General features: G+C 33.3%; 1 protein-coding gene across 7 annotated transcripts in view; it reads left to right on the plus strand.

Annotated features, from left to right (window-relative positions):
• The window catches only part of LOC135129139 (lachesin-like), a 252,154-nt gene that overhangs the window by 81,838 nt on the left and 149,566 nt on the right, over positions 1-20,750 (plus strand). The gene's annotated exons all lie outside the window — the stretch shown is intronic.

A 20,750-nucleotide genomic window follows, 5' to 3' on the forward strand; every position in this document is an offset into this window, starting at 1 on the left:
AAACTGCATTAATTCTTTGACATCTATAACAATATCATATATTACCCAATTACAAATGTCGAACAGTCGAACGATCCAATAATCACACGATTCTTACAAAAGACCAACGAATCTGTCATTTAATTCATTCATAAATACACCGACAAATTGAAATGTTAATAGTACATAGATGAACATAGTGTGCAGGATACTATCTATTTCATAGTAAATAAGCCTACTGGGATACGTGTTTTATTCAGCAAACTGGAGCGGCTTGTTTTCACACCTTACTTCTACCACGGTGCTCTCATCTGTAGACTATCTGTCACTATCGATCTAACCTCAAATTATTGTTACTATGCCATACCATGGCCGACTAGTATAAAGATTATGGCCTGTCCAAAGGTACCATACGTGCTGCCATCTATTAATAATTCAAAAACGACAAAAGAATTATTAACACTTTTTGAAAGGCACAAAGGCATTCATACCGAAACAAACGACCATTACACGTTTTGAAGTCTCATAATATCAAATCAAATTAAATTTTGCTAAATTATTAAGTGTAATTATTAATAGATGGCAACACGTATGGTACCTCTTGGACAGGCCATAATCTTTATACTAGTCGGCCATGGCCACACATACAGAAAACATTTTAGCATCAAGAAGTATCTAGAGGGGTTTTTTATTTGATCGTTTATTGTCTGTACCCCGATTACCTATTTATATTTAATTAAAATAATATTTAGTATGTACTAAGAAAAAAAGACGTGAGGTGTCGTGGGACACACGAAGTTCCTTACTTTTGTATATTATTTATGAAATAGTACAATAATAGTATATTAAAGAACGAGTTTCATAAGGCAAATATTGAGGCACGAATCCAAGTTTATAGAACGAGCGGCGAAGCCGCGAGTTATATAAAGGATGAGTGCCTCAATGGCCTTATGAACGAGTTATTTATACTATTTTTTCTACCGCACACGTTTTTTCCCAAAATTTAATTGAAATTTGCATTTTTTTTAATCTGGGGACTTTTGTCGTGGTTTGTGATGGGTCGGTCTGACACTAACCACGAAATATTTGAGGTTCGAATTTTCACAACAACAATTGTAATTCGAACCAATTCGAGTTTTTGCAATTTAAAATTGGTTAAAATGTCTTGCGAAGAAGTTACGCGTTCGGAAACATGGGAAATTTTAAGTTTAGATTCGCCACTGACATTCACCTGTCATTTTTCGTCATTGCTACCAATTTTACCGATCTAAATTACACCAGATCTATTAAAGAACGCCTTTCCGCTATTAACGAACTGCTGTGACGTCATTTGCGTGCGTTAATAGCTCTATTAGAAAACCAAAAAACGTGGGCGGTAGAAAAAATAAATAAAGGAATGGTAATAAAATTGTAATAATAATTAACAAAAAGTTCTGGAAATAAACACTTTATTACTAACTACCTTTTCGCCGGCGGCTTCGCTCGCGTTGAAGAGCATTATTACCAAACCTCAAGTAAAAAATGTGTTGAAGGCATATATCTAATAGTACTATATTGCTAACTGGCCTCAAAAGAGTCCGAAAACATAACGGCGGAGCAATATATCGGACCTCTCTGTCTCTCTGTGGTACTAAACAGTACTGCGCATACACTCATACTTGGTTGATTTGTAGTCGATAGCGTGATTGGAGGCGTTTTGACATTTCGTACTTTCACTTCTATTTTGTGTACATGCGCACAGACCCTCGGTACTCTTATAGACAGAAAACAACATTTTCTGTCTCTCTCTGTCCGTGAACACCGTTTCTATGTTACTTCTGAAGAGTTAGCAATATAGTAGTGTTAGATATATGGTTGAAGGGCATTAATATCTACAATTGACCACTCAAGTAAGGTTAGAATTTACATTGCGCGGCAGTTCATAATTCAAAAATTCTACTATGGGTTTGCGACGAAATTCCGGATGGGAGGGACGGACGGTCCGGTGACGGTCCGGAATCTCGCCGATAACGTATGGGGTGGCGGCGTACTTGGGTGCCAAGCTTTGGGTCGACTAGTATCGCTGATGTCAGAAACACGTCTGGTCGACCAAGCTTATGCGGCTACCTTCACGCCGCCGGGGGTGGCGCCTTCGGTCAGGAGCGGCGGTAGCTCGGGCGCCAGCTCCCTCTCCGGGGGAGGGAGCGCCGGGGTGCTCTAAAGCCGGAGACACGGAATTCAGGTGATGAGCCGCCGCGAAAACTCGAAAATAAGAAATAAAACGGCGAGGATGTGTTATAACAAAAAAATAGGGTTTATTCCCTGCCACCAGCTACACGGTCTAAAATAATAAAACTACGGCTAAACAACTTAAATATCTAACAAAACGGTTTTACAACAAACTAAAAGAATTAAACATCCGGCACGGTCGTTCCTCCCGGGCGGCGACTTCCTTCAGGCCGGGCTCCTCTTGGCTCTGGGGGCGGCGACCTTGAGACCTGGAAATCGCGCGAAGACGGTACGGCGACCTGGGAGGGGAGCGCGGTGACGGTAACGACGTGTGCACGATGGTGTCGACTTTCGACGGTGACAAAAAAAACGCGGTGACGGTGACACGGTTTCTCGCTCGGGGGCGGCGATTCGAAAACCGGTACAAAACAGGCAGGCGACCCAAAAAGGTACTTACGGTGGGTCGGAGGGTCGAACTGCTCACTTGGTCACACTTCTCCAAAAACTTCTCAATCCCCAAAACTGCTACACTTCCGCACTCTCTGAAGTTGCAGGCCAGAGTCCTCTTCTTCCGCCGCGGCGGCGCGGCGATCGCGAATTTACCCCCGGCTCTCGCGGTACGCGTCACGGTTTCCGGCCCGCGAAAATTCGCTTCGTTACAGGTTTCTTATGGGAGCTTGATTTTACAAACAAAATACACCGCACAAGTAGAAATCTTAACTAGTTCATGCTATAAGCGATAAAGACTGTTCAATTATCTTCCTGTTACTGAAGGTTTTTAACTATATGAAAAGCTTCTGTTAAAGAAATATCGCAAATTAAAAACAACGATGTTCATCAAAGTAACGTACATCGTTTCTAATGCCTTGCGCATGAGTGAAACGGAAAATCCAGAAACACGCCGGACAGAAAAAGAACGCGAATATTTTGCGGGGCTAGTGACGTTTGGATCGTGAAAATCCCCAAAGTATGACAGTTGATTTTGTATTTTCATCACAACAAACAATCATAATCACAATTTTTGGATGATATATTAGTTCTATAATATTTATTCACATTAGGTTGTATGTATCTGTGGACTGCTTTTTTTGTATTTGTTATTAATAATGACAGAAAGACATGTGTTAACAATAGGGGCAATTGCCATTTTTTTTTGTTGGAGAAAATTCTTTACAATCAAATAATGTAGTGAAAGTCAATTGGTATACTGAATTAAATGTGCCTGAAGAGTTTATTCGAGCTAGAATGTGAAGTAGCCAGGTATAAGGTTATGGTAAGTTAATATATATTGATAAATTCTGTATCAAGTACAATTATGACGTATTTTGTTTATTATGCATAGATATTCCTTAAGAGAGGCAACATGTGAAACCCCAAGAGGTGCATTTGTATGTCACCATATGGCTACACCTGCCCTACACGGACGTTATAGTATATTTTGGACCAATAATTTGCGTGCTTGGGATGTACATCTGAAGAAAAGTGAATCAGCTGAGGTCAGAGCTGTTGTCTCTGAAAATTCTTTTAATCCCCAAGTCAGCCTAAAAACAGCTAATGTTGAGGTACAACTTCATGAAAGCTTATAGACAAACTGATGGGAGCGAAGCACTGCTTTGGCTATTGGGCCCTGAACCAGAAAGATGTGAAGAAAATCTACTTCACAGTGTCCGAGGACTATTTAAATGGCCCATCAAGATAACAGTTTGTGGGTCAGTTTTTCCCCAAAAGTGAATCAGATTATTTTGCATTAGGAAGTGCAATTTTTTATTGTAGAATATTTTTTTTGTTTTGAAATAAATTGTTCCTTAAATTGTAATTTTTTTTAAATGGGTGTTTCAGACTCAATTCGTACTAAAATGAAAGTGATTTTTACTTGTACATGAAAGGTTTAATCAGGAATGCTAAGTTTTTCCTTTTCTAGCAAAAATGTGTGAAAAGAAAAAAGCTTGGGATTGATGATGATTCTTAAATCAAAATTTGGCAATTGATTGAAAACATTTGCAAATATGAGATCTTCTTTATGTATTATTTTAAATTTCCAGCCGTATCTGTGTAGCATCTGAAAATCAAAGCCATTTATGTGGTGGGGGAAGTCAATGGCAGTATGAACCACTGTACGACATACGTTCGAGGCAAATGTAGTGGTAAACGTTGAATTTAAATATTTATTAAATACCACCGGTTCCGTTCATGTTTGGTATCAAGATCAACAGTAAAAATATCAGTCTCAATGGTACAGGTAGTGGGATATATAAGAAAATTGCTTTAATGGTAGAATTTAAGCGTTAAAATGACGCCTCGATTTCACCCATAAGGATTACACGGGGAACTGAAATACGGGTCTCGTGTTATGAACTGAGTTCAAATTTCGCGCGTCGTTCACTTTACTGGTCAATTTCCAGTAAAAATCGACATAGAAATATTTGTGCTCATAAAAACTTTGTCATTCCATTTCTTCTTAGGGGTGGAATCTCGAAACAATCTGAAATACTTGTTTCACTAATTGTGTTGAAGAGTAGTAATACCAAATTCCCCGTAAAAAATTTAAATTTTCAGTAGAAATATTTTTCCCATACAAACTTCGTCACCACTTTTCACCCTCTTAGAGGTTGAATCTCGGAAAATGTTTAAATACGTGTTTCATAATATGTGTTGAAGAACATTAATACCAAGTTTCACGTAAAATTGTAAATATACAATAGAAATATTTTCCCATACAAAGTTAGCCTCCATATTTCACTCCCTTAGGGGTTGAATTTTAGAAAATCCTTAAATACGGGTTCCATTCTTTGTATTGAAGAGCATTAATTTATTATCAGTACTTTTCACCCCCTTAGGGGTTGAATCTCGGAAAATGCTTAATTACGTGTTTCACTAAGCATTGATACTACATTCCATGTCAAAAATTTACAGTAGAAATAATTTTTCGATATAAAGTTAGCCACCACTTTTCACCCCCTTTGGGGTTGAATCTTGGAAAATGTTGAAATACGTGTTTCATTACTTATATTGAAAAGCATTAATACCAAGTTTCACGTAAAAATGTAAATATACAATAGAAATATTTTCCCATACAAAGTTAGACTCCACATTTCACTTTTGAATTTTAAAAAATACTTAAACACAGGTTTCATTATTTGTGTTGAAGAACATTAATACCAAGTTTCACGTAAAAGTTTCAATTTATAATAGAAATATTGTTCCTATACATAATACTTAGCCGCCCAAAGTTAGACACCACTTTTCACCCCCTTTGGGGTCGAATCTCCAAAAATGCTTAAATACGTGTTTCGTTATTTGTATTGAAGAGCATCAATACCAAGTTTTAAATAAACATCACCCCAAAATTTACAATAGAAATATTTTTCGCATACAAACTTAGCCACCACTTTTCACCCCCTCTGGGGTTGAATGTCGGAAAATGCTTAAATACGTGTTTCATTATTTGTGTTTAAAAGCACTAATACCAAGTTTCACGTGAAAATTTAATTTTACAATAGAAATACTTTTCCCAAACAAACTTAACCAGTACTTTTCACCCCCTTAGGAGTTGAATCTCGGAAAATGCTTAACTACGTGTTTCATGATGCATTAATACTAAATTCCTCGTCAAAAACTTACAATAGAAATAATTTTCCGATATAAAGTTGGCCACCACTTTTCACCACCTTAGGGGTTGAATCTTGGAAGATGTTCAAATACGTGTTTCACTACTTGTTTTAAAAAGCATTAGGACCAAGTTTCAGGTAAAAATGTAAATATACAATAGAAATACATATTTTCCCATACAAACTTAGTCTCCACATTTCACCCCCTTAGGTGTTGAATTTTAGAAAATTATTATTAAAGACGGGTTTCATTATTTGTGTTGAAGAACATTAACACCAAGTTTCACGTAAAAATTTCAATTAATAGTAGAAATATTGTTCCTATACAAACTTAGCCGCCTAAATTTAGACACCACTTTTCACCCCCTTTCGGGTCGAATCACCGAAAATGCTTAAATACGGATTTCCTTATTTGTACTGAAGAGAATTAAAATGTACCAGGTGTCACGTAACGATGTAAATTTACAGTAGACATATTGGTCCTATACAAATTTTATCACCCCTTTTTAACCCCCTTAGGGGATGAATTTTGAGAAATCCCTTCTTAGATGATGCCTTCAGTATAAAATGAACATTCTCTCCAAATTTCAACTTTCTAGCATTAGCGGTTTGGGCTGGGTGTTGGTAGGTCAGTCGGGACATTGCCTTTTATACAGGGTGACTGCGAAATATATGCAATAATTTTAACCGCGGCATCCCCCTCCCTAGTTGAGTCGAAATATAGAAAAAACAAATTAAAAATCGAATGAGGCAAAACCCCCATGAACCACCCTCGATACGACGGCACTGAGCCACCTTGTAAACAGAGTAGGAAAAACGTTCGAATAAAAACGACGTAAACACATTCAGTTTCAATTATAAGTAAAACCGACTTTTTGTTGCTTATCATTCGTTCATTCATTTATTCATTCATCGTTAAAGGTCAGTGCGAAAATTTTTTGGTAATGCTTCATGATGAATTGATGATAAACTTTTTATTCTCACGGTTGTTTGGTCCTTGCCACAACGATTTTACATTGTTTATTGCAACAAAAATACGAGCAACTTAGAATGCTACTACCTTTTTACAAGAAATGTTGAAAATGTTGTCCTTGACAAGCAATAGAGGCGTTAGAGCGTCGCAAGAGGTTTGTTGATAGGTAAAAAAACCACGGAGTAGCGGCTGCCACTTTCACTTGTTGAAGCTCTTCGATAATTTCTGGATACTGTTGATTTCCACAAACTAACTGTTTCATCCAACCGACACACATTTATCGAAAACCGTCTCTTGTAATCGTACTTATTGATGAGCATGTGGAGTTTTATAGGACAAAAAGTGAGAACACAACGTGGACAATCAGCGGTCTCCAAACCGTGCATTTTGTCAACATGGTATGGATGTGACCGTGTTCTTTTAATGTAGAATGCACTACAAGCTATGAAAATCCAATTGCTTCTTTCTATCCCATCACGGCCACGATCATGACTTTGAGGTTGAAGGTACCATGATCTCAGAGATGCTGTACCACTAATGGAAATGTTCTCTCACACCAATTACCATATCGACACACTCTGCATTGGAAAACTGCACCATACACCGATTTCACCGACCGCTCGATGATGACTGGCCCTTTTCGTGTTTTTCAAGTTGCGATTAAAAAAGTGCCTGATAAAGTCACTTTTTTGGTTCTTAATCTGAGTCGCCTGTCCCATTCATTGTAGTAATTATGTAGGTCACTTAAGCACAGATACTTACCTGCGTTATCATCTCTATCCTCAGCTTCTAGTGAATCACTTCCACATACCATTATTTATTAATATTTATTAAAATATTTATTAATAATCATTACTAAAGAAAAGAAAATAAAAAACATAAAACAGCTGGAGTGAAAGAGTATAAATTTTCGAGAGCAGTGTAACACAAAATAGCACTGACTATAGCAATTATGTGGAGGTCATCTTACAATTTTTTCGGTCTAACTCTATTCCGCCAAGTAGCGTTGTGAGTTGTGCGATAAGGAACTTGGTTCCAAAACATATCAAACATAATAAAAGTATACGTAAAAGCGGGATGGTTAAATTGCGCGTCAAATTAATTATCCTTTAATCAAGTTTGGAAATAAATATAAAAAGAATCCAATTAGACAACGTACAAGCTTTGTTCTAAATAAATAACATAAATTGAAACATGTGGTAGTGACTTATGAATGCCAAACCCCCACCCTAAAATTTAACAACACTGAAAAAGTGTCTTCTTTACCTGCATAAATGAAATATTTTTGATGAAATGATCTATATGTAACAGGAAACCTCGCTATCAATTTAGACCAAGGCAGCAATAATAAATTGGTCGAAGGTTGCTTAGCCAGAACGTCCTTCCACCTGAAGTATAATAATCAAACATATCCAGCTTTTTCGAAAAATTATAAAATTCGATTATGCGAATGTAAAGAACCGTGCTACGCGTATGCTACAAACGAGTTTAAAATTTTGTGATGACGTCATCAATATTTTTGCAAACACCTGTTTATCAATTTGGATTGGTGCAGTGTAAGATGTACTAATATTGACAGTATTTTATTCCTAAATTTTCTGGGAAAATACAGTTTTTGATTTGATCAATAAAATAAATTGTCTATTTGCTTATCTCTCCAAAAAATTAATGACGTCTCAATAAATCCTCTCCAAATTATGAAATACTATCATTCTGTACTTGTAATCTATCATTGCATTCATATTTTTACGACCCGAGCGTAAGCGAAGGAAGTATTGTAATCGAGTCCGTCAGGCGACTCTCCACTTTTACGTTTAAAAATTGATGACGTCATCTCAAAATTTTGCCAAATAAATCCTATCTAAAATTTGCAAAATACGATCAGTCTGTAATTTATCATTGCATTCATATTTTTTAGATATGTTTGTACAGGGTGACTCAAAAAATTAATGAATCAGTCAATTTATTTTATTGAAAAAATCAAAAATTGCAAAACTGAAAACTATGAAATCTTGGAGATGTTTTAAAGTTATTGTAAGCATGGTACAGTGTTAACCAAAATTTATCTGTTTATTCCCCCCAAAAAATTGATGGCATCACCTCAAAATTGTGCCTGATAAATTCTACCCAAAAAGGTGCAAAACATAATGTGTTTTTGGTTGTGGTTTATTATTAGATTCATATTTTTACTTCCCGAGCGTAAGCGAATGAAGTGTTGTAATCGAGTCCGTCGGCCATTCTCTACTTTTACGTTTTCTCAACCTTTCACGACCGCTAGAGTACGAAATAGGTCTCCCGTTTCCGTCTGTCTGTCTGTCCATCTGTCCATCTGTCTGTCTTTCGTCTGCCCGCCTGTCCGTCTGTCCGTCTGTCTATCTGTCCGAATTTTTATTAGACAGATAATCTATTAAAGTACTATTCCGCTTTGTGTCAAATTTTGTATTTATATTATTATAATATCATGTACATGGTAAAATGCTAACCAAACTTTGTCTAATCATCCCCACCAATAGTGTGATGACGTCATTTCAAAATTGTACAAAGTAAATGGGTTTTAAATTGTATAAAATAATAGTCCTATACATGTAATTTATTATTCCGTGTTGAGTTTTTACCCGAAACGTGCAGATTTTTGGAAAATAAAATCGAAATTATAAAACATTTTGCAATTTAATTTTGAATGTACAAAACCGAATGTTCCGAAATCTTGCAGATGTTTTAAAGTTATGATAAGCGTAATAAATTTTGTAATCAAAATATATTTGCTCATCCCCTCCAAAAATCATCAGCTCAAAATTCTGCCGAATAAATATGTCCAAAATATGATGAGTTTATGAGTCTATACTTATGATTTATCATTCCGTTCATATTTTTTGGATTTGCTTATACAGGGTGACCCAAAAAATAGTGAACGTGTGAACGAGTGAACATGTCTACGCTGAATGCTCCGACTAATTCGGTAATTGTTCTGCAAGCAATGCAATACAAAGCCAAGAACTGGTCCTGTTAGTTCAATATGTGGAGCTCCTTTCACTCTAGTTGTGTTAAGAGAGTGGAAGAGTGCTGTGGGATGCCTTAGCTATAGGGGATAATATTGGTGATGAAATTGAAGAACCGCGTCCCTACAGTCACTACCTTTCGTGAATACTAAGGAATTTAATGATCTAATAGGCAAAATTATTGCTTGAAATCCATAAACTCCCTCAGACAATCAAAGTTTTGACGTCATCTAAGAAAGACATGATTCAAAAGTTAACATCGCGTCCTGGTCCTGTGGTAAACAAGCATCTTATGCCTACGAAAAGCAGGGGTACTTCGCCATTTTCCTGGGCTGCCTAATCTTCATCAGCTGATGATAATGAGCTGAACTTTTTGCTTGATATACCTTCGAATAAAGTTAATATGAAAAAGGCAATATTAGCTGTACCCACGAGAAAAACATTTGTAGTTATCTGTCTACTGATTGGGATGCAACTTTGTGCAATATTGAAGACGTTGATGGTGCATTGGACGTATTTTATAAATATATATATATATATATATATATATATGTTAATGATAACTTTCGACCTCAAATTCTCTCACGTATATACTTTTGGGCTCAAATTGGAAGTTTCGGCCTCGCCGTAGCTTTTGAGGCCGAAGTGACTCACACATTCAACGTAACATTTGGACTCACGCACATCCAGTGACATCTTTTAACAGTAATTTTAACAATTTTGGTTTGAGAAAAGATTGTTAAGTATAAAAGTTGGTTGCATAGATGATTTACTTAACAAAGCAAATATTATGACTAGGTTTTATATAAATACGGGAAGTTGTTTGAAGGTAGTAATTTCCAGAAGAATGTTGGAAATTTATCTAAAATTAAAGAAAATATAAAGCAACTGAAAACAGTTGGACAGTAGAAGAGCCAAAAATTCAGAAAGAAGTTAGAGAGTAAGAAAGAAAAAAAAAGATACACAACAGCTATAGAATGTAAGAAACGGAAAGTTGAGGACATGGAATGAAGACAGGGAAATTTGGATGAAAAATTTTACAAAGAGAGTTGGAATTAACTGAGCAAGGAAGCATAAAGAGAAGGGGTGGTAATTATAAAAAAAAATAGAGAGGGAATGGAAAAGAAAAGCGGGGAGGACAAATGGGGTTTAAAATTGCTTGTTTGAAATATTGCATTATTAAGAAAAATAAACAGAATTTATTTAATGAGTACATAAAATTTTGATTTTGTGTGATTAACAGAAACATGGATACTAAAGAGTAAGGGGAATAAATTGAACAAGGAAAAAGGAAAAGTTGAGGGTGAAGCAAGTGGGGGATCCATAACAGGGGTGACAAAAGATATAAAACAAATCGAAGAGCGGGTAATAGAAGTGGAACGCATAGTGGAAAGAAAGATAAAAGAAAAAAAGAAATTGCATATTGTATTGCATTGGAATTACAAAAAATTTGAAGAAAAAAATTTAAGAAAAAATTGAAGAGTCTAACGAAGAATTTCTTCTGATAGGAGATGGTTTTAACGCCAAAATAGGCAACAAAAGCAGGGAATATAGCGGAGAACGCACAGAAAAATCTAAAGATAAAATTTTAAATAAAGACAGAAAATTTCTATGGAAATTAATTGAAGAAAGAGTTTGGTAGTCTTGAATGGGGTGAAGGAGGGGGATGAAGATAAAGAATTTACCTGTATATGTAACCCAGTAGCTGATGAAGAAGCCGAAACATTTAAATTAGGAGAAAGAATTGATTCCGACCACATGCTATAAGAAGTAAAATTGAGGGATAGAAGTAGAAAAGTCGGAGTCACAAATAAGGAAGTAGATAAAAAGGAGAAGGGAACTGAGCATTATAAAAGATGTTGGAAATTGAATTCAAAAGAAGTAAGCTAAAATAAAATAGAAGAATTAAAAACAACAACTGAAAAAGCAGCAATAAGAAAAGCATTTATAACGAAGAAATCAGAAAAGAGAAACAAATGGCGGGTTAATAGATGCAGAGATTTAAAAACATAAGAAAGAAAATGTTTACGAAGGTGTAAAAAGGGAAAGATAAAAAAGAAGAGTACTGTCCAGCAAGAAATAATAACAGGTCGGTGTGAAGAAAAAAAAGAAGAGATTCCGAAAGAAGAAATAAAATAAAAGCCATAAAATCAGAGCAAGAACCAAAATAAGGAAAAACAAAAACATGATCAGTGAAGAAATGCTAATAATACAATGGAAGTACCATTTCATGAAACTAATGAGTGGAAATGAGAGTATTGTAGCGCAAAAGAGTTAAACCGAGAATGCTGAGAGAGAAAGAATGGCCGAACATTACAGTGGAAAAAGTATGGAAACAAGTTGGAGGGTCGAAAAGAGGGAAAAGACCAGGGAGGAATGGATTGGTAAATGATGTATGGACGTTTAGAACGGATGATTTGATTGAAAGACTCTGTGAAATAATGAATGAGATGTGGAAAAGTAAAGGTCTCCTCGAAAGTGGCGACAAGGACAAATACGTCCAATGGCGAGTATAAAGGAACCTAGGTACAATGGGGGTTATACTCGTCTAAAGATAATATCTGAAACAACGCCAAGGTACCTAGAGAGAGAAAGAACGAAGGAGAAAAAGTAATTGCTAGACAGAGGGGTGGACATGAAGAAAGAAACAATAACTTTTGCTTAAGCGAAAGCAGAAGAATATATAGGATGTGTGGAGAAGTGCAAGAGACTTTAGAATACATGCTACAAGACTAGGGCGAAATTAAAGAAAAAAGGAAAGTATAACAGAAATATTGAATGAAGATGGAAGAGAAGCAGGGTGGATGAAAGGAGTGGAAAAGAGCGGAGTAAGGCTGGAGCAAAGGGGAAGCGATAAAGGAAGAAAATTGTAAAATCCTTGATTGTTGACCATTATTATTGCTATACCACACCAAAATAGTATAAATAAAAATAAATAATTGGCAGAGTGGTGAACTATCTAGCCTAAAATTATTTTCATCTTTTGTACAATTCGGCCTCACAGAATCGTAGAAAACAACTTTCAAACTTAAAACCCAAGCTAAAATTAACTTAATAGCAGTTATTTTAATAACAAATAAGAGAAATAAACCTACAAGAAAAAGTCATAATTGTGTTATTAATTATGAAGTAACTATTAAAAAAATCTAAAGATTGTGATGCCAAAAGTTACTTTAAATCAAATAATGGCTTTCATCCATAGAAACTTTTGGCCTCATAATTACATGACGAATAACTTTCGGACTCATGTGCTAAAATACATTAAAGTACAAGGTACATGAGTAAATCTAAAATCGGAAACCCAAAATTTGGTCAAATCGAGGCAGTAAAATTCATGTGAATCAATATTCGGTGCTATATATTCAGGCACACCTCCAAGTGTAAAGATTCAGATTTTTTCCATAAAACGAAACATTTTCTATAAGGTTAAGACAAAATTACGACTGTGAATGGTAGAAGTATCTGTAGACGCATTCATAAAAATATTTTTTATTCAAAGTTAAAGTGATAATTTAAATTTTTTAAATACTTGCTACTTAGCCAAATATAAAGGACGACAGGTCCAAAGTTGCTATAAATGAGCCAATTATTTTGAAATGTTTGTTTCCATATTAGCGTGGGTATAAATTTGGGTTAGGTAGTTCTGCAATCAACCAATTATTTATTTTTATTTATACTATTTTGGTGATACCAGTTTCAGGGTTCATCCCCTTCCTCAGCCACCTCGTCAGTAAACCTATGACACTTTAAAAAAGTCAATATTTGGTTAAATTTTTAGACTTATTAGTGTTAATATTATCAGGAATTTGATCTGCCGTTTTTTGAGCCTAAAATACTTGATTGTTGACCATTATTCTTGCTATACCACACGAAAATAGTATAAATAAAAATAAATAATTGGCAGAGTGTTGAACTATCTAACCTAAAATTATTTTCATCTTTTGTAGACTTTGGCCTCACAGAATCGTAGAAAACAACTTTCAAACTTACAACCCAAGCTAAAATTAACTTAACAGCAGTTATTTTAATAACAAATAAGAGAAATAAACCTACAAGAAAAAGTCATAATTGTATTATTAATTGTGAAGTAACTATTAAAAAAATCTAAAGATTGTGATGCCAAAAGTTACTTTAAATCAAATAATGGCTTTCATCCATAGAAACTTTTGGCCTCATAATTACATGACGAATAACTTTCGGACTCATGTGCTAACATACATTAAAGTACAAGGTACATGAATAAATCTAAAATCGGAAACCCAAAATTTGGACAAATCGAGGCAGTAAAATTCATGTGAATCAATATTCGGTGCTATATATTCAGGCACACCCCCTGTAAAGATTCAGATTTTTTCAATAATACGAAACATTTTGTATGAAGTTAAGATAAAATTAGACTGTGAATGGTAGAAGAATCTGTAGACGCATTCATAAAAATATTTTTTTATTCAAAGTTAAAGTGATAATTTAAATTTTTTAAGTACTTGCTACTTAGACAAATATAAAATACGAGAGTTCGAAAGTTGCTATAAATATGCTAATTATTTTGATATGTGTGTTTCCATATTAGCGCGGGTATAAAGTTGGGTTAGGTAGTTCTGCAATCAACCAATTATTTATTTTTATTTATACTATTTTGGTGATACCAGTTTCAGGGTTCATCCCCTTTCTCAGCCACCTCGTCAGTAAAGTTATAACACTTTAAAAAAGTCAATATTTGGTTAGATTTTTAGACTTAGTAGTGCTAATATTATCTGGAAATTGACGTGCCGTTTTTTGATCCTAAAATACTTGATTTTTGACCATTATTCTTGCTATACCACACGAAAATAGTATAAATAAAAATAAATAATTGGCTGAATGTTGAACTATCTAACCTAAAATTATTTTCATCTTTTGTAGACTTTGGCCTCACAGAATCGTAGAGAACAACTTTCAAACTTTCAACCCAAGCTAAAATTAACATAATAGCAGTTATTTTAATAACAAATAAGAGAAATAAACCTACAAGAAAAAGTCATTGTTATTAATTATGAAGTAACTATTAAAAAAATCTAAAGATTGCGATGCCAAAAGTTACTTTAAATCAAATAATGGCTTTCATCCATAGAAACTTTTGGCCTCATAATTACATGACGAATAACTTTCGGACTCATGTGCTAACATACATTAAAGTACAAAGTACATGAATAAATCTAAAATCGGAAACCCAAAATTTGGTCAAATCGAGGCAGTAAAATTCATGTGAATCAATATTCAGTGCTATATATTCAGGCACACCCCCAAGTGTAAAGATTCAGATTTTTTCCATAATACGAAACATTTTGTATGAAGTTAAAACAAAATTAGACTGTGAATGGTAGAAGTATCTGTAGACGCATTCATAAAAATATTTTTTATTCAAAGTTAAAGTGATAATTTACATTTTTTAAATACTTGCTACTTAGCCAAATATAAAGGACGACAGGTCCAAAGTTGCTATTAATGGGCCAATTATTTTGATATGTTTGTTTCCATATTAGCGTGGGTATAAAGTTGGGTTAGGTAGTTCTGCAATCAACCAATTATTTATTTTTATTTATACTATTTTGGTGATACCAGTTTCAGGTTTCATCCCCTTCCTCAGCCACCTCGTCAGTAAACCTATAACACTTTAAAAAAGTCAATATTTGGTTAAATTTTTAGACTTATTAGTGTTAATATTATCAGGAATTTGATCTGCCGTTTTTTGAGCCTAAAATATTTGATTGTTGACCATTATTCTTGCTATACCACACGAAAATAGTATAAATAAAAATAAATAATTGGCAGAGTGTTGAACTATCTAACCTAAAATTATTTTCATCTTTTGTAGACTTTGGCCTCACAGAATCGTAGAAAACAACTTTCAAACTTACAACCCAAGCTAAAATTAACTTAATAGCAGTTATTTTAATAACAAATAAGAGAAATAAACCTACAAGAAAAAGTCATAATTGTGTTATTAATTATGAAGTAACTATTAAAAAAATCTAAAGATTGTGATGCCAAAATTTACTTTAAATCAAATAATGGCTTTCATCCATAGAAACTTTTGGCCTCATAATTACATGACGAATAACTTTCGGACTCATGTGCTAACATACATTAAAGTACAAGGTACATGAATAAATCTAAAATCGGAAACCCAAAATTTGGTCAAATCGAGGCAGTAAAATTCATGTGAATCAATATTCGGTGCTATATATTCAGGCACACCCCCTGTAAAGATTCAGATTTTTTCAATAATACGAAACATTTTGTATGAAGTTAAGACAAAATTAGACTGTGAATGGTAGAAGAATCTGTAGACGCATTCATAAAAATATTTTTTTATTCAAAGTTAAAGTGATAATTTAAATTTTTTAAGTACTTGCTACTTAGACAAATATAAAATACGAGCGTTCGAAAGTTGCTATAAATGAGCTAATTATTTTGATATGTGTGTTTCCATATTAGCGCGGGTATAAAGTTGGGTTAGGTAGTTCTGCAATCAACCAATTATTTATTTTTATTTATACTATTTTGGTGATACCAGTTTCAGGGTTCATCCCCTTTCTCAGCCACCTCGTCAGTAAACTTATAACACTTTAAAAAAGTCAATATTTGGTTAGATTTTTAGACTTATTAGTGCTAATATTATCTGGAAATTGATGTGCCGTTTTCTGATCCTAAAATACTTGATTTTTGACCATTATTCTTGCTATACCACACGAAAATAGTATAAATAAAAATAAATAATTGGCTGAATGTTGAACTATCTAACCTAAAATTATTTTCATCTTTTGTAGACTTTGGCCTCACAGAATCGTAGAGAACAACTTTCAAACTTTCAACCCAAGCTAAAATTAACATAATAGCAGTTATTTTAATAACAAATAAGAGAAATAAACCTGCAAGAAAAAGTCATAATTGTGTTATTAATTATGAAGTAACTATTAAAAAAATCTAAAGATTGTGATGCCAAAAGTTACTTTAAATCAAATAATGGCTTTCATCCATAGAAACTTTTGGCCTCATAATTACATGACGAATAACTTTCGGACTCATGTGCTAACATACATTAAAGTACAAGGTACATGAATAAATCTAAAATCGGAAACCCAAAATTTGGTCAAATCGAGGCAGTAAAATTCATGTGAATCAATATTCGGAGCTATATATTCAGGCACACCCCCAAGTGTAAAGATTCAGATTTTTTCCATAATACGAAACATTTTGTATGAAGTTAAAACAAAATTAGACTGTGAATGGTAGAAGTATCTGTAGACGCATTCATAAAAATATTTTTTATTCAAAGTTAAAGTGATAATTTACATTTTTTAAATACTTGCTACTTAGCCAAATATAAAGGACGACAGGTCCAAAGTTGCTATTAATGAGCCAATTATTTTGATATGTTTGTTTCCATTTTAGCGTGGGTATAAAGTTGGGTTAGGTAGTTCTGCAATCAACCAATTATTTATTTTTATTTATACTATTTTGGTGATACCAGTTTCAGGTTTCATCCCCTTCCTCAGCCACCTCGTCAGTAAACCTATAACACTTTAAAAAAGTCAATATTTGGTTAAATTTTTAGACTTATTAGTGTTAATATTATCAGGAATTTGATCTGCCGTTTTTTGAGCCTAAAATACTTGATTGTTGACCATTATTCTTGCTATACCACACGAAAATAGTATAAATAAAAATAAATAATTGGCAGAGTGTTGAACTATCTAACCTAAAATTATTTTCATCTTTTGTAGACTTTGGCCTCACAGAATCGTAGAAAACAACTTTCAAACTTACAACCCAAGCTAAAATTAACTTAATAGCAGTTATTTTAATAACAAATAAGAGAAATAAACCTACAAGAAAAAGTCATAATTGTGTTATTAATTATGAAGTAACTATTAAAAAAATCTAAAATTGTGATGCCAAAAGTTACTTTAAATCAAATAATGGCTTTCATCCATAGAAACTTTTGGCCTCATAATTACATGACGAATAACTTTCGGACTCATGTGCTAACATACATTAAAGTACAAGGTACATGAATAAATCTAAAATCGGAAACCCAAAATTTGGTCAAATCGAGGCAGTAAAATTCATGTGAATCAATATTCGGTGCTATATATTCAGGCACACCCCCAAGTGTAAAGATTCAGATTTTTTCAATAATACGAAACATTTTGTATGAAGTTAAGACAAAATTAGACTGTGAATGGTAGAAGAATCTGTAGACGCATTCATAAAAATATTTTTTTATTCAAAGTTAAAGTGATAATTTAAATTTTTTAAGTACTTGCTACTTAGACAAATATAAAATACGAGAGTTCGGAAGTTGCTATAAATGAGCTAATTATTTTGATATGTGTGTTTCCATATTAGCGCGGGTATAAAGTTGGGTTAGGTAGTTCTGCAATCAACCAATTATTTATTTTTATTTATACTATTTTGGTAATACCAGTTTCAGGGTTCATCCCCTTTCTCAGCCACCTCGTCAGTAAACTTATAACACTTTAAAAAAGTCAATATTTGGTTAAATTTTTAGACTTATTAGTGTTAATATTATCAGGAATTTGATCTGCCGTTTTTTGAGCCTAAAATATTTGATTGTTGACCATTATTCTTGCTATACCACACGAAAATAGTATAAATAAAAATAAATAATTGGCAGAGTGTTGAACTATCTAACCTAAAATTATTTTCATCTTTTGTAGACTTTGGCCTCACAGAATCGTAGAAAACAACTTTCAAACTTACAACCCAAGCTAAAATTAACTTAATAGCAGTTATTTTAATAACAAATAAGAGAAATAAACCTACAAGAAAAAGTCATAATTGTGTTATTAATTATGAAGTAACTATTAAAAAAATCTAAAGATTGTGATGCCAAAAGTTACTTTAAATCAAATAATGGCTTTCATCCATAGAAACTTTTGGCCTCATAATTACATGACGAATAACTTTCGGACTCATGTGCTAACATACATTAAAGTACAAGGTACATGAATAAATCTAAAATCGGAAACCCAAAATTTGGTCAAATCGAGGCAGTAAAATTCATGTGAATCAATATTCGGTGCTATATATTCAGGCACACCCCCTGTAAAGATTCAGATTTTTTCAATAATACGAAACATTTTGTATGAAGTTAAGACAAAATTAGACTGTGAATGGTAGAAGAATCTGTAGACGCATTCATAAAAATATTTTTTTATTCAAAGTTAAAGTGATAATTTAAATTTTTTAAGTACTTGCTACTTAGACAAATATAAAATACGAGCGTTCGAAAGTTGCTATAAATGAGCTAATTATTTTGATATGTGTGTTTCCATATTAGCGCGGGTATAAAGTTGGGTTAGGTAGTTCTGCAATCAACCAATTATTTATTTTTATTTATACTATTTTGGTGATACCAGTTTCAGGGTTCATCCCCTTTCTCAGCCACCTCGTCAGTAAACTTATAACACTTTAAAAAAGTCAATATTTGGTTAGATTTTTAGACTTATTAGTGCTAATATTATCTGGAAATTGATGTGCCGTTTTCTGATCCTAAAATACTTGATTTTTGACCATTATTCTTGCTATACCACACGAAAATAGTATAAATAAAAATAAATAATTGGCTGAATGTTGAACTATCTAACCTAAAATTATTTTCATCTTTTGTAGACTTTGGCCTCACAGAATCGTAGAGAACAACTTTCAAACTTTCAACCCAAGCTAAAATTAACATAATAGCAGTTATTTTAATAACAAATAAGAGAAATAAACCTGCAAGAAAAAGTCATAATTGTGTTATTAATTATGAAGTAACTATTAAAAAAATCTAAAGATTGTGATGCCAAAAGTTACTTTAAATCAAATAATGGCTTTCATCCATAGAAACTTTTGGCCTCATAATTACATGACGAATAACTTTCGGACTCATGTGCTAACATACATTAAAGTACAAGGTACATGAATAAATCTAAAATCGGAAACCCAAAATTTGGTCAAATCGAGGCAGTAAAATTCATGTGAATCAATATTCGGAGCTATATATTCAGGCACACCCCCAAGTGTAAAGATTCAGATTTTTTCCATAATACGAAACATTTTGTATGAAGTTAAAACAAAATTAGACTGTGAATGGTAGAAGTATCTGTAGACGCATTCATAAAAATATTTTTTATTCAAAGTTAAAGTGATAATTTACATTTTTTAAATACTTGCTACTTAGCCAAATATAAAGGACGACAGGTCCAAAGTTGCTATTAATGAGCCAATTATTTTGATATGTTTGTTTCCATTTTAGCGTGGGTATAAAGTAGGGTTAGGTAGTTCTGCAATCAACCAATTATTTATTTTTATTTATACTATTTTGGTAATACCAGTTTCAGATTTCATCCCCTTCCTCAGCCACCTCGTCAGTAAACCTATAATACTTTAAAAAAGTCAATATTTGGTTAAATTTTTAGACTTATTAGTGTTAATATTATCAGGAATTTGATCTGCCGTTTTTTGAGCCTAAAATACTTGATTGTTGACCATTATTCTTGCTATACCACACGAAAATAGTATAAATAAAAATAAATAATTGGCAGAGTGTTGAACTATCTAACCTAAAATTATTTTCATCTTTTGTAGACTTTGGCCTCACAGAATCGTAGAAAACAACTTTCAAACTTACAACCCAAGCTAAAATTAACTTAATAGCAGTTATTTTAATAACAAATAAGAGAAATAAACCTACAAGAAAAAGTCATAATTGTGTTATTAATTATGAAGTAACGATTAAAAAAATCTAAAGATTGTGATGCCAAAAGTTACTTTAAATCAAATAATGGCTTTCATCCATAGAAACTTTTGGCCTCATAATTACATGACGAATAACTTTCGGACTCATGTGCTAACATACATTAAAGTACAAGGTACATGAATAAATCTAAAATCGGAAACCCAAAATTTGGTCAAATCGAGGCAGTAAAATTCATG

This window comes from Zophobas morio, unplaced genomic scaffold, assembly GCF_036711695.1.
Source record: "Zophobas morio isolate AGI-343-1 ecotype UQ-CSIRO unplaced genomic scaffold, CSIRO_AGI_Zmor_V1 ptg000014l, whole genome shotgun sequence".
NCBI classification, from domain to species: Eukaryota; Metazoa; Arthropoda; class Insecta; order Coleoptera; family Tenebrionidae; genus Zophobas; species Zophobas morio.